Below are 11147 nucleotides of genomic sequence, written 5' to 3' on the forward strand. Positions count from 1 at the left end.
CAAATTTTGAAGGTTAGGTTTTCCTAATATATGCCTACTTGGACCCCAACATAGAGCGTATATCAAACATGCAACTCTTATGTGGTATTCAGATCAAATCTAAACATGCATGACTCATTAAGCTTTGTGAAACATTTTGAAAAATCATACAACCACTAAGACGTGGTATTCATCGTAAGTGAATTTGCACATATTAACCACAATAAGCCTTCGTCAATTTTAAGGACTGACATCTGACCAAAACTGCATCAAATTACTTTTCTAAAGAACCTAATGGTAGCTAAGGATTAAGACAATTAGATAGTTTAAACTAGTGATTAATAATTCAAAACCTGCATGCGTAATATCATAAGCAAATTGAAAAGAAACTACATATTCTTGCTAAGGCTCGTGGCCTCACCCTAGCAAAAGCGTAATATCATAAGCAAATTGAAAAGAAACTACATATTCTTGCTAAGGCTCGTGACCTCACCCTAGCAAATGGAAATTAGTTTCTAACAATCATAAACAAAATATTATTAAAAACAAGGATATAAAATACCTTGAAAATAAACTTAAATTGTCAAAAGCTCCAAAGTAATGCGTTCTTCTCCTCCTCCTTCCTCTTTCTCTCCCTAAAAAACCCTAATGGCTAAAAAATCTTATTTATACTACTAGAAAATAAAACCCTACCTAGAAAATGTCTTAGAATAAAACTAGGAAACCAAATAAATTAAAATAAATTAGGAAACATAATCCTAATTAAATATGAGAAATCTGCCCAGCCACAATTCAGCCACGTTTCTGGATTTCCAGGGCTCCAAAATAGGCCCAAAGTGGCTAGAATTAAAGCTTAAGATGTCCTGAACATAATTGCAAAAGGTCTCAAACCCAAAAGACATAATCTTGGACGCCAAAAAACCCAAATAAGCCCAAAACGTCACTTTGACAGCATTGCGCGTTGCTCCTTTATTTCATTGCCATAAATAAACCGCTTGGTAGAAAATTATGAAACTTTGATACAAACACACCAAGACACTCACGAACATCTTCCAGTTGGAATCACTTCAAAATTCGTCCATTTCATCTTGTTTTGCTCCAGAGAAAGTTGAATGTCCTACATTAAGAATATAAAATATATAGTATAAAATCAACTCATCACTTGTAAAAAATGAAAACAACGGCAATGCTTATAAATTAGCATCAAATGTTTATTTTGTTGATTGGATAGACGTTTGATACCCCATTAACCACTTTCAGCTAAATCAAAATTAATTATCTGGCGATTTTTGCTTGTTATACAAACAAAGAAGGGCAACAGGGTGACTGCACGCTTGCAGCACGGAGGAGCAGCGGTGACAATAACAGTGGTGGCAGAGGTCGGAAGGTGCTCAATCTCATCATGGCCACTGTGTTCTTACTCTCACTCTAATCGTCCGCTCTTCTCTCCTTCAGCAAAAGAAGCGTCATGCAACAAGATCTCCACTATTTCATTAGATTGATCTGATGCAGTCATCTTTGTGTTCTCCTCTCATTTCAAATTATATCTGAATAAGTACTGATTTGCTCTTTGGTGTGAGAGTTTTCTTAGTTCACTAATTAATACAACTCATCACACTATATTCCATGTTATTATTACTTTGTGCTGGACTTGAACTGATTTTATACCCATACACTGACTTTGTCCTTTGTATTTTCCTGCTTACTTTTTGCTTTATTTAATTTTTGGATTTACAGATAACTATCCAACATTTTGGACGATTCTAAATTAGTCTTGACTTTTAAAAATATTCAAAAAATATCTAATATTTTGAAAATTAGACATTTGTTAGGTCACCTTCATTAAGTCGGGACTTTACCAACATTAAGTGTTGGGTCTAATGACCTTACTAGCATTAAATGATGAGTGGTCAAACACTAAAATTGGTTTTCACTGATTGTTGTCTTTGGATCTCTAATCTCCAAAATGGGTTCCTTTTAGCCAAATTAAATCGTAAATTTGCTTAAGCTAATACAAGTCGATTTGAAGATTCAAAGCTCCATAAATGATTTGAGAGTTAAAACACGTCTTAATATTTGTCTATGTCATCACTTATCGCTACTGATGTGCTTTTGGCTCACCAAAAAGTGTTGGAATGGATTTTGGAGTCAGGAAGAAGAGGCATTATCCGGCATCAAACCCTCGAGTGAGCCAGACTGCCAGATGACACTCGAGTGAGCCAGCCTGCAGCAAAAGCTCGCTGTGGCACTTCCCGTTAGACTTCACAAATTAGCTCGAGCTCACAATAGATTTTCTCCACTTTCCTTTTCTTGTTTTGTCCAATGACTAGTTTCCAACTTAATTTAACCCGAATCGTATCCTCCCTCCTATCTGGAAGATTAACAATTAATTACGGTTTCAACAAGGGGCCAAGGGATGGCATTAATTTGTAACCGAAATTGCTTATTATCCAAGAGGATCCTCCATCCTCTTTGTTAGGATCCTGGGGATCCTCAAATCACATCCGTTCATTATACATTATGCGGTTAAAAATTATTGTAAATTATTTAAAATTTAATATAAATAGTACCTAACAAAAACTGACCGTACGATATACAATAAACGAATGTGATTGAAGGATCATCCGGATCCTCACAAAGAGGATCCGGTGAGAATCCTCTCTCGCTTATTATCTATATAGTGAAGTTTCTAATAACCAAATGTTTGTAGAACCGCCAATTATGCGGCCCATATATTAGCTAACTTGGGCCTAATTTCTAGTTTCACAAATAATTGGTTTGATGAGGCTCCGGATATTACCAAAGATGTCCTAATGAAAGATTGTAACCATTCTCTTAATTCTCATCACCAAGAAAAGAGCGTACATGAATCATGATTCCCTAATTTCCAATAAAGAAATTTTATTCGAACTCATATAACTTATCTCTATACTCATATAACTTATTTCTATACCCAACTTATTTTCTACAACCATATTATTTTTTACTACACTATCAATATCTCTTTAAATTCAAATTTGTTACCTAATCTACCCTCACAAATTAACCTAATTCAACATATAAATTGATATTTACACCCTTTCAAAAAAAAAAAAAACTTACTTAAATTCATTAAACTTTTAAACTTAGTGGGCAAAATATTTTCTTATGCAGTAACGTACGTGGGAAGGATTTCTCATGCACTGAGTGATATTATCAATCAAAATAGCCCTTTGGATTATTTGTCCCAGTGTAGTAGATCCCAATACCATTTCGTAGAGTTCAACAACTTCAACACCTTTATTTTGAAATGATGGTTCGACCTGTACTAGTAACAAGATGTTTGGTTCTGTTGAAACCTCTGAATTTGTGTCTCCAATAATAAAGGAGCCAAGGGAAGTAGGAACTTTACTTGTAGAATACTAGCTAGAGGTGCATGATGAAATGATTAAGTGAATGTTGTTCTTGCAAAGGCGAATGATGTCTGGCCACTTGTGTACAATCAGCAGGGCTGGTCCTGAGTTTTTTGGTGCCCAGTGCGAAAGCTCAAAATGTGCCATTTTTTAATACAGAAACATATGTTTAAAAAAAATATTTCACAAGGATAATCACATGTATGTGTAAAAAAATTCATCACTAATCACATGCAAAATGGCTTCCAATTTCTGTCTTGTATGTGTAAAATTTTATTCACATCAACCAAATTATGGTTCAAAACAAATGGATAATCACATATACAAACCTGCAAATGGCTTTTGAACTTCATCATTAGTAAGCCCATCAAACTTCATTAACTCTCTAATTTGTTTTGGTGTAGCAGCTGCAAGAAAAAAAAACAATAACATAACGCATTAAACACACATCCAATACATCCCAATCCAATCAAATATTCATCCAATCATATAAAATAGAGGTATTCATCAATTTACTCCTAAACTTGTAAGGATTGGCCAACACATAGCAAAGAGTGGCCAACACAAATCTCCCTGTGCAACATTTCCAGAAAACGCTTTTGAAATCTTCATTGGTATCCATCTGCAAATCCACAAAGACAAGTAATTAATGTTTCATATCAATCACATTGACAAACAAACTAAACAACCTCCTCAAAATTTTAACCCAAAAAATGTACCAAATTTGATATTTAATAAAATAATCAAAGCAACTAAACAAAAACCAAAATTGAACGTAATAAAAATAAATTGACCCATAAAAAATCTCTAAGATTAACAGCAGTCACCTGTACAAGAATTGAGCAAAAAAATTTAGCATCTCAACCGCATCCAATTCAAGAAAATATATCTTACACACATTTAACTATGGAACCAATGTTTTCTCTATTTAAGAAAGTACAGAATTTGTTTTGAGAAAGCATCTCAATAACCACTCAAAGTTCATTTATTCAACAGCCACTCAAAGTTCATTTGTTTTGAGAAATTTTATTCGAACTCATATAACTTATCTCTATACTCATATAACTTATCTCTATACCCAACTTATTTTCTACAACCATATTATTTTTTACTACACTATCAATATCTCTTTATATCCAAATTTGTTACCTAATCTACCCTCACAAATTAACCTAATTCAACATATAAATTGATATTTACACCCATTCAAAAAAAAAAAAAAAAACTCACGTAAATTCATTAAACTTTTAAATTTAGTGGGTGAAATATTTTCTTATGCAGTAATGCACGTGGGAAGGATTTCTCATGCACTGAGTGATATTATCAATCAAAATAGCCTTTTGGATTATTTGTCTCAGTGCAGTAGATCCCATGACCATTTCGTAGAGTTCAACAACTTCAACACCTTTATTTTGAAAATGATGGTTCAACCTGTACTAGTAACAAAATGTTTGGTTCTATTGAAACCTCCGAAATTGTGTCTCCAATAATAAAGGAGCCAAGGGAAATAGGAACTTCACTTGTAAAATACCAACTAGAGGTGCATGATGAAATGATTAAGTGAATGTTGTTCTTGCAAAGGCGAATGATATCTGGCCACTTGTGTACAATCAGGAGGTAACACATTATTTTCTATGTTGGTTTAACGAGATCATTCCGCCAAAGGAATGTATAATATATTATTCAAATATGGTGTTAACGGAATAACTCCGCCTATGTAAGTTTATCTTACATTGCCGGTCCCAAGCCCGGATAAAGGAGGAGGGGGAGGGCGTCAGGTAGTCGACAGCCGGCACTCCATAATTACGTCGAATCCTTATGAAAATGAATCAAGAACGAAATCGCGCTAAAGCTAGGGCGTCACCCGTAAGTGGCGCGCTATGTGGCCCGAGCACAGTGATAAGTGAGCAAGGGTCACTGTATCTCCATCGGCACCCGGATGCAGTGTTAAATGAGCAAGGGGGCCATAGAAACTTCTTTTCGAACGACTCCACTCAAAGTTGTTTGGGAGCATATGCTTCTATCAACTTTACACGGGACACACAAAAGAAGTACTTTGATCCTATTAGATGGGAGAGGGTGAAGAAGCTAGGACAGAAGGGTAGAGTTCAAAAGAGCAAAATGTGTTTAGGAACGTGGAATATAGGAACCTTAACGAGAAAATCTATGGAAGTAGTGGAAGTTATGGTGAGGAGAAAGATAAATATTATGTGCCTACAAGAAACTAAGTGGGTTGGTCGTAAGGCAAAGGATCTAGAAAACTCAGGGTTTAAACTTGGTATTCGGGCACAAATAGAACGAGAAACGGTGTTGGCATCATCGTGGACAAGACCTTGACACAAGATGTTGTAGATGTCAATAGGGTAGGAGATAAAATCATGGCAATCAAGATTGTAATAGGACAAGAACTTATCAATGTGATTAGTGCGTACGCACCTCAAGTAAGGTTGGATACGAGTTTGAAGGAGAAATTTTGGGAAGACCTTGGAAACTTGGTGCAAGGAATTGCTCAGACGGAGAAGATATTTATAGGAGGAGATTTAAATGGACACGTGGGCAGGGAGACAGGCAACTATGGAGGTTTTCATGGTGGCCATGGTTTTGGGGAGAGAAATGAGGATGGGGAAGCTATCTTGGATTTTGCAATGGCATATGATCTCTTCTTAGCCAACACCTTCTTTAAGAAGAGAGAAGAACATGTGATCATCTACAAGAGTGGGTCGTCAAAAACATAAATAGATTTTCTTCTAATGAGGAAAGGGGATCATATAACTTGTAAGGATTGCAAAGTTATACCAGGAGAGAGCGTGGCTAATCAACATCGCTTGTTGGTGATGGATGTACATATCAAAAGAGTGAGAAAAAAGAACAAGACTTGGAAGTGCCCAAGGACTAAATAGTGGAATCTAAAAGAAGAAAAACAAGTCATTTTCAAAGAGAAAGTAATCACCCAGTGTGTGTGGGATAGAGAGGGGGAAGCTAGCCAAATGTGGGATTCCATGGCTAGTTGTATCCGAAGAGTAGCAAAAGAGGTATTAGGAGAGTCCAAGGGCTTTGCCCCACACCAAAAGGAATCTTGGTAGTGGAATGAGGAGGTACAAACAAAGGTGAAGGCTAAGAAGGAATGTTGTAAAGCCTTATACAAGGATAGGACCGATGAAAATGGTGAAAGGTATAGAAAAAGCGAAGCAATAGGCGAAGAAAGTTGTGAGAGAAGCTAAGTTAGCGGCTTATGACGATATGTATAAGCGACTAGATACCAAAGAAGGAGAGTTGGATATCTATAAACTAGCTAGAGCAAGGGAAAAGAAGACAATGGACCTAAACCAAGTGAGGTGCATCAAGGATGAGGATGGAAAGGTTTTTGCTACAGAGAACGCGGTTAAAGACAGATGGAGAGGTTATTTTCATAATCTTTTCAATGAATGACATGAAAGGAGTGCTTCTTTAGGGGAGTTGAGTAACTCAGAAGAGTGTAGAAACTACTCTTTTATCGTTGAATCCGGAAGGAAGAAGTGGTTGTAGCTTTGAAGAAGATGAAGCATAGAAAAGCAGTAGGCCCAGACGATATACCAATCGAAGTGTGGAAAGTTTTGGGATAGACAGGTATAACATGGCTCACTGACCTTTTCAATAGGATTTTGAAAACGAAAAAGATGCCAAATGAGTGGCGAACGAGCACTTTGGTGCCTATCTACAAGAATAAGGGCGACGTACAAAATTGCATGAACTATAGGGGTATTAAGCTAATAAGTCATACAATGAAGCTCTGGGAGAGAGTCATTGAGCATAGATTGAGGCAAGAGACACGGGTTTCGGACAACCAATTCGGGTTCATGCTAGGGCGCTCAACCATGGAGGCAATCTATATCCTACGAAGATTGATGGAAAGATATAGAGATGGGAAAAATGATTTACACATGGTCTTTATAGATTTGGAGAAAGCGTATGATAGGGTCCCAAGAGACATTCTTTGGAGGATTATAGAGAAGAAAGGAGTACGAGTAGCATATATCCAAGTTATAAAGGATATGTATGAAGGAGCAAAGACTGCCGTAAGAACTCATGAAGGACAAACCGAAAGCTTTCCCATAACTGTAGGATTACATCAAGGCTCATCCTTAAGTCCCTACCTTTTTGCGTTGGTAATGGATGAGTTAACATGACATATTCAAGATGATATTCCTTGGTGTATGCTTTTCGCAGACGATATAGTGTTGATAGATGAAACTCAGGAAGGGGTAAATGTAAAGCTTAACCTTTGGAGAGAAGTGTTGGAATCTAAAGGTCTTCGCCTAAGCCGATCAACGACAGAATATATGGAGTGCAAGTTTAGTGCAAATGGAGGCCAAAACGAGTTAGGGGTGAGGATCGGAGATCAAGAAATACCAAAGAGCGACCGTTTAACCTAACGAAGAAGGCTTTGGTGTATTTAACACAATACATTGAAATGAAGGAAAGCTTATTTATTGATATCCCCGATAAGTTACAAATATGTACATATACATGAGTCAAAATAAACAAACATAAGGGAGCCTTCACAAAGGTTGCTTAGGAGAAGTCTCAGCAGTCGGTAGAGCCCCAGAAAGAGAAGGCACCGGAGGGGGATCATTCGGAGACTCAGTACTGGACAGAACCCTAGAAGGAGGAGACATCAGAGGTTAATCATTTGGAGCTTCATTACGCGGTACAGCCTCAGAAGACGAAGGCAATAAATGCCTTTGGAACAAACCTACAAATCTCTGATGATCAAGTAAAACCTGACCATCAGATTCCTTCATCTGGTCAAGCTTCCTATTCATGTTTGTAGCATAGTCATGTGCGAGCCGGTGCAACTGTTTATTCTCATGCTTGAGCCCTCTAATCTCCTGTTTGAGACTCATCACTTCAGCCGCCAATGATTCAACTCGGCGGGTTCGAGCAAATAGGCGTTGGGTCATATTAGACACATAACCTGCACACTGAACACTGAGAGCCAGAGAATCCTTAACATCCAACTCATCAGACCGTTTGGAAAGTAGTCTGTTATCTTTGGAAGTGAGAAGGTTCCTGGCCACCACCGCAGCGGTCATATCATTCTTCATCACGGAATCCCCAATGGTAAGAGGACCAGTAGGGGAGACGAAGGATGAGCGCCATATGTTGTCTGGAGAAGGCGTGGCTGCCTCTTCAACAAGGTTCAAGTCAAAACGACGGTCGGAGGGGCCAGACATTTTCAAAAGTGTTGAAGATAGAAGAGGTCGGACAAATCAAGATCTTAGAAGCTGGGCTGCTCAAAGACCACGAAGGCCGATCTCAGAAATCGAAGAGGCGCTTGCTTTCTCAAAAGCTGGGCTGCTCAGAGACCACGAGGGTCGATCTCAGAAATCGAAGAGGCACCTACTTTTCCAGCCTTGTCAGCACCTGTCACACGCACACTCAGCTTTGCGAAAATTATGGGCATTATGTCGAAGATTTCTGGTGAAGTAGAAAGCACATGAATCTTACTGTTCAATCACCCACTTCCCATACGCAACATTAGCTCATGGGTACCACATATAACTTTGCCAAAGTTCTCTAACAAAGTTGAGACACGTGAAGCTTGCAGCTCCCACTACATCGCTCTGACCAAGAAGGGTAAAAGAATAGCAAAGAAACAGCACTAACAAAGTTTAGACACATAAATTTTGAAGGTCTAGCTACCATATTATTACCCACAAGGGTAAAGGAACAGTACCACTGCTAGATAATTGGAAAGTCCCTGTGTGTCAATCTCTGTGCTTCGTGGCAAGGTAGACTAGCAAACATGCCCAACCTTTACTCACATTCGAGAAAACTCCCAACAAGATTGCTTGCTCCAAAATCGAAGAGGCACCGCCCTCCGAATATCGAGAGCCAGACTCCCAACATGATTACTTTCTCAAAAATCGAATAGACATCGCTCTCCGAATCTCGAGAGCCAGACCCCCAGCAGGATTGCTTTCTCAAAAATCGAAGAGGCATCGTTCTCCGAATCTCGAGAGCTAGATCTTCGACAGGATTGCTTGTTCGAAAACCGAAGAGGCACCACTTTCCCAACTTCAAAAGCCGGATCTCCTTGGATAAAGCTTGTCTGTAATCTTCACACGCAACATCAGCTTTCCAGATACCACAGACCACTTTTTCAAAGTGCTCTGACAGAGTTAAAACATGTGAAGCTGGCAGCTCCCACACCCGTGCTATGACCAAGCAGGGTAAAGGAATAGCATTACTACTTGTTGTTAGGGAGACTCCTATATATGTCGACTTCCATCCCCAACGGACAGTCAGACCTGCAAAAATGCTCAACCCTTCATCATATCTGAGAGGGCACTCCCAACGAAGCCTTTCGAAATATTCAGCTTTCTTTCCCCCGATAATACCTCTGCAAACAAGCTATACTAGAGCAAGAATATCTCATATCATCAGGGTTAAAAGCAAGAGTATCCCATATCATGCTTTTTCCCTGTCTTTTCCTTTGGCCTTGTTCTTACCTGCAAGACAAAGAGAAAGAGAGCAATCAGTCAGCACTTGGAATTAAACTTCCAGTCAGGATCTGACTGCCTGGAACCCCTTACCTGATTACTTACTTGGCATTGCTCCCGAGTACTCATCTTCAACATCTTATGCTTCCAGGGAAGATACCGCATCTGCCTGATGAACAGATAGGGCAAGTGAGAATGATACAAGGAAGCATGTGGAGACAAGCGTAACAGCACACGTGCCGATACATCCACTACTCTGTCAAAAGCAAAAGTATCCCATATCAGCAGGGTCGAACGTAGTCTAGATTTGATGGACTTGTTTTGACCTTCAAATTCTTCAGTCGACCTTATACTCTGGAGGAAACCAGAAAACCCTCCAGCCCAGTTCAAGAATAAGCCTGTGGAAAGTTACTTCTTCAAAAGCAAAAGTATCTCATATCATATCTTCTCATTTTTCTTCTTTTTATCCTTCATGCTGCCTGCAAGATAGGAAGAATGTGAACAATCAGCCGGAACTAAATCAAAGTTCTGATCTGGGACTGATTGCTTGGAGCTCTGATTGCTTACCTTGTCTGTCACCTCTTTCAGCAGATCCCCTAGCTCGACGACTTGGGGGACTCCTACTACATGGTTTGTATCGCGCTTGACCAAGCCTGAAACTACAAGTAAGCTTCAAGTGAAATTGATACATTACCTTGTGCATCTCCACCAGTTAAAGATACCACCCCTGGATGGAGGAAGGGTACTTCCAGAGGAGATGCCACATCTACCTATGCGACAGATAAGGCAAGTCAAGACGATACCACACTCTGGTACTTAGAAGTTTCGTGACTACGAGATCATTCTCCCACAATATTTCCTAATGTCATTTGTACTAAATCATTCACTTGTACTCACTAAGGGAGAGTTTGAACCTATGTACTTGTGTAAACCCTTCACAATTAATGAGAACTCCTCTATTCCATGGACGTAGCCAATCTGGGTGAACCACGTACATCTTGTGTTTGCTTTCCTATCTATATCCATTTATATACTTATCCACATTAATGACCGGAGCAATCTAGCGAAGATCACAAAAAAGGATCGTTTTCGCTACCTAGGATCTATCTTGCAAGAGAATGGAGAATTAGATGGAGATCTCAACCATAGAATACAAGCTGGATGGATGAAGTGTAAGAGTGCATCTGGCGTGTTGTGTGACCGTCGTAGGCCACTGAAGCTCAAGGGAAAATTTTATAGGACGGTAATAAGGCCAGCGATGTTGTATGGCACAGAATGTTGGGCGGTGAAGCAT

The 11147-nt window shown here is 38.9% G+C and overlaps 1 long non-coding RNA gene across 1 annotated transcript; it reads right to left on the reverse strand.

Annotated features, from left to right (window-relative positions):
• Positions 1–3620: 3620 nt before the first annotated feature.
• On the reverse strand, positions 3621–4369 carry LOC126621444 (uncharacterized). The gene is made up of 2 exons (XR_007622967.1): positions 3888–4369; positions 3621–3778 (listed from the first exon to the last, which is right to left on the reverse strand). It is a non-coding gene; the product is annotated as an uncharacterized LOC126621444 (long non-coding RNA).
• Positions 4370–11147: the final 6778 nt, after the last annotated feature.

The sequence above is a fragment of the Malus sylvestris genome, chromosome 5, assembly GCF_916048215.2.
Source record: "Malus sylvestris chromosome 5, drMalSylv7.2, whole genome shotgun sequence".
NCBI lineage: Eukaryota > Viridiplantae > Streptophyta > Magnoliopsida > Rosales > Rosaceae > Malus > Malus sylvestris.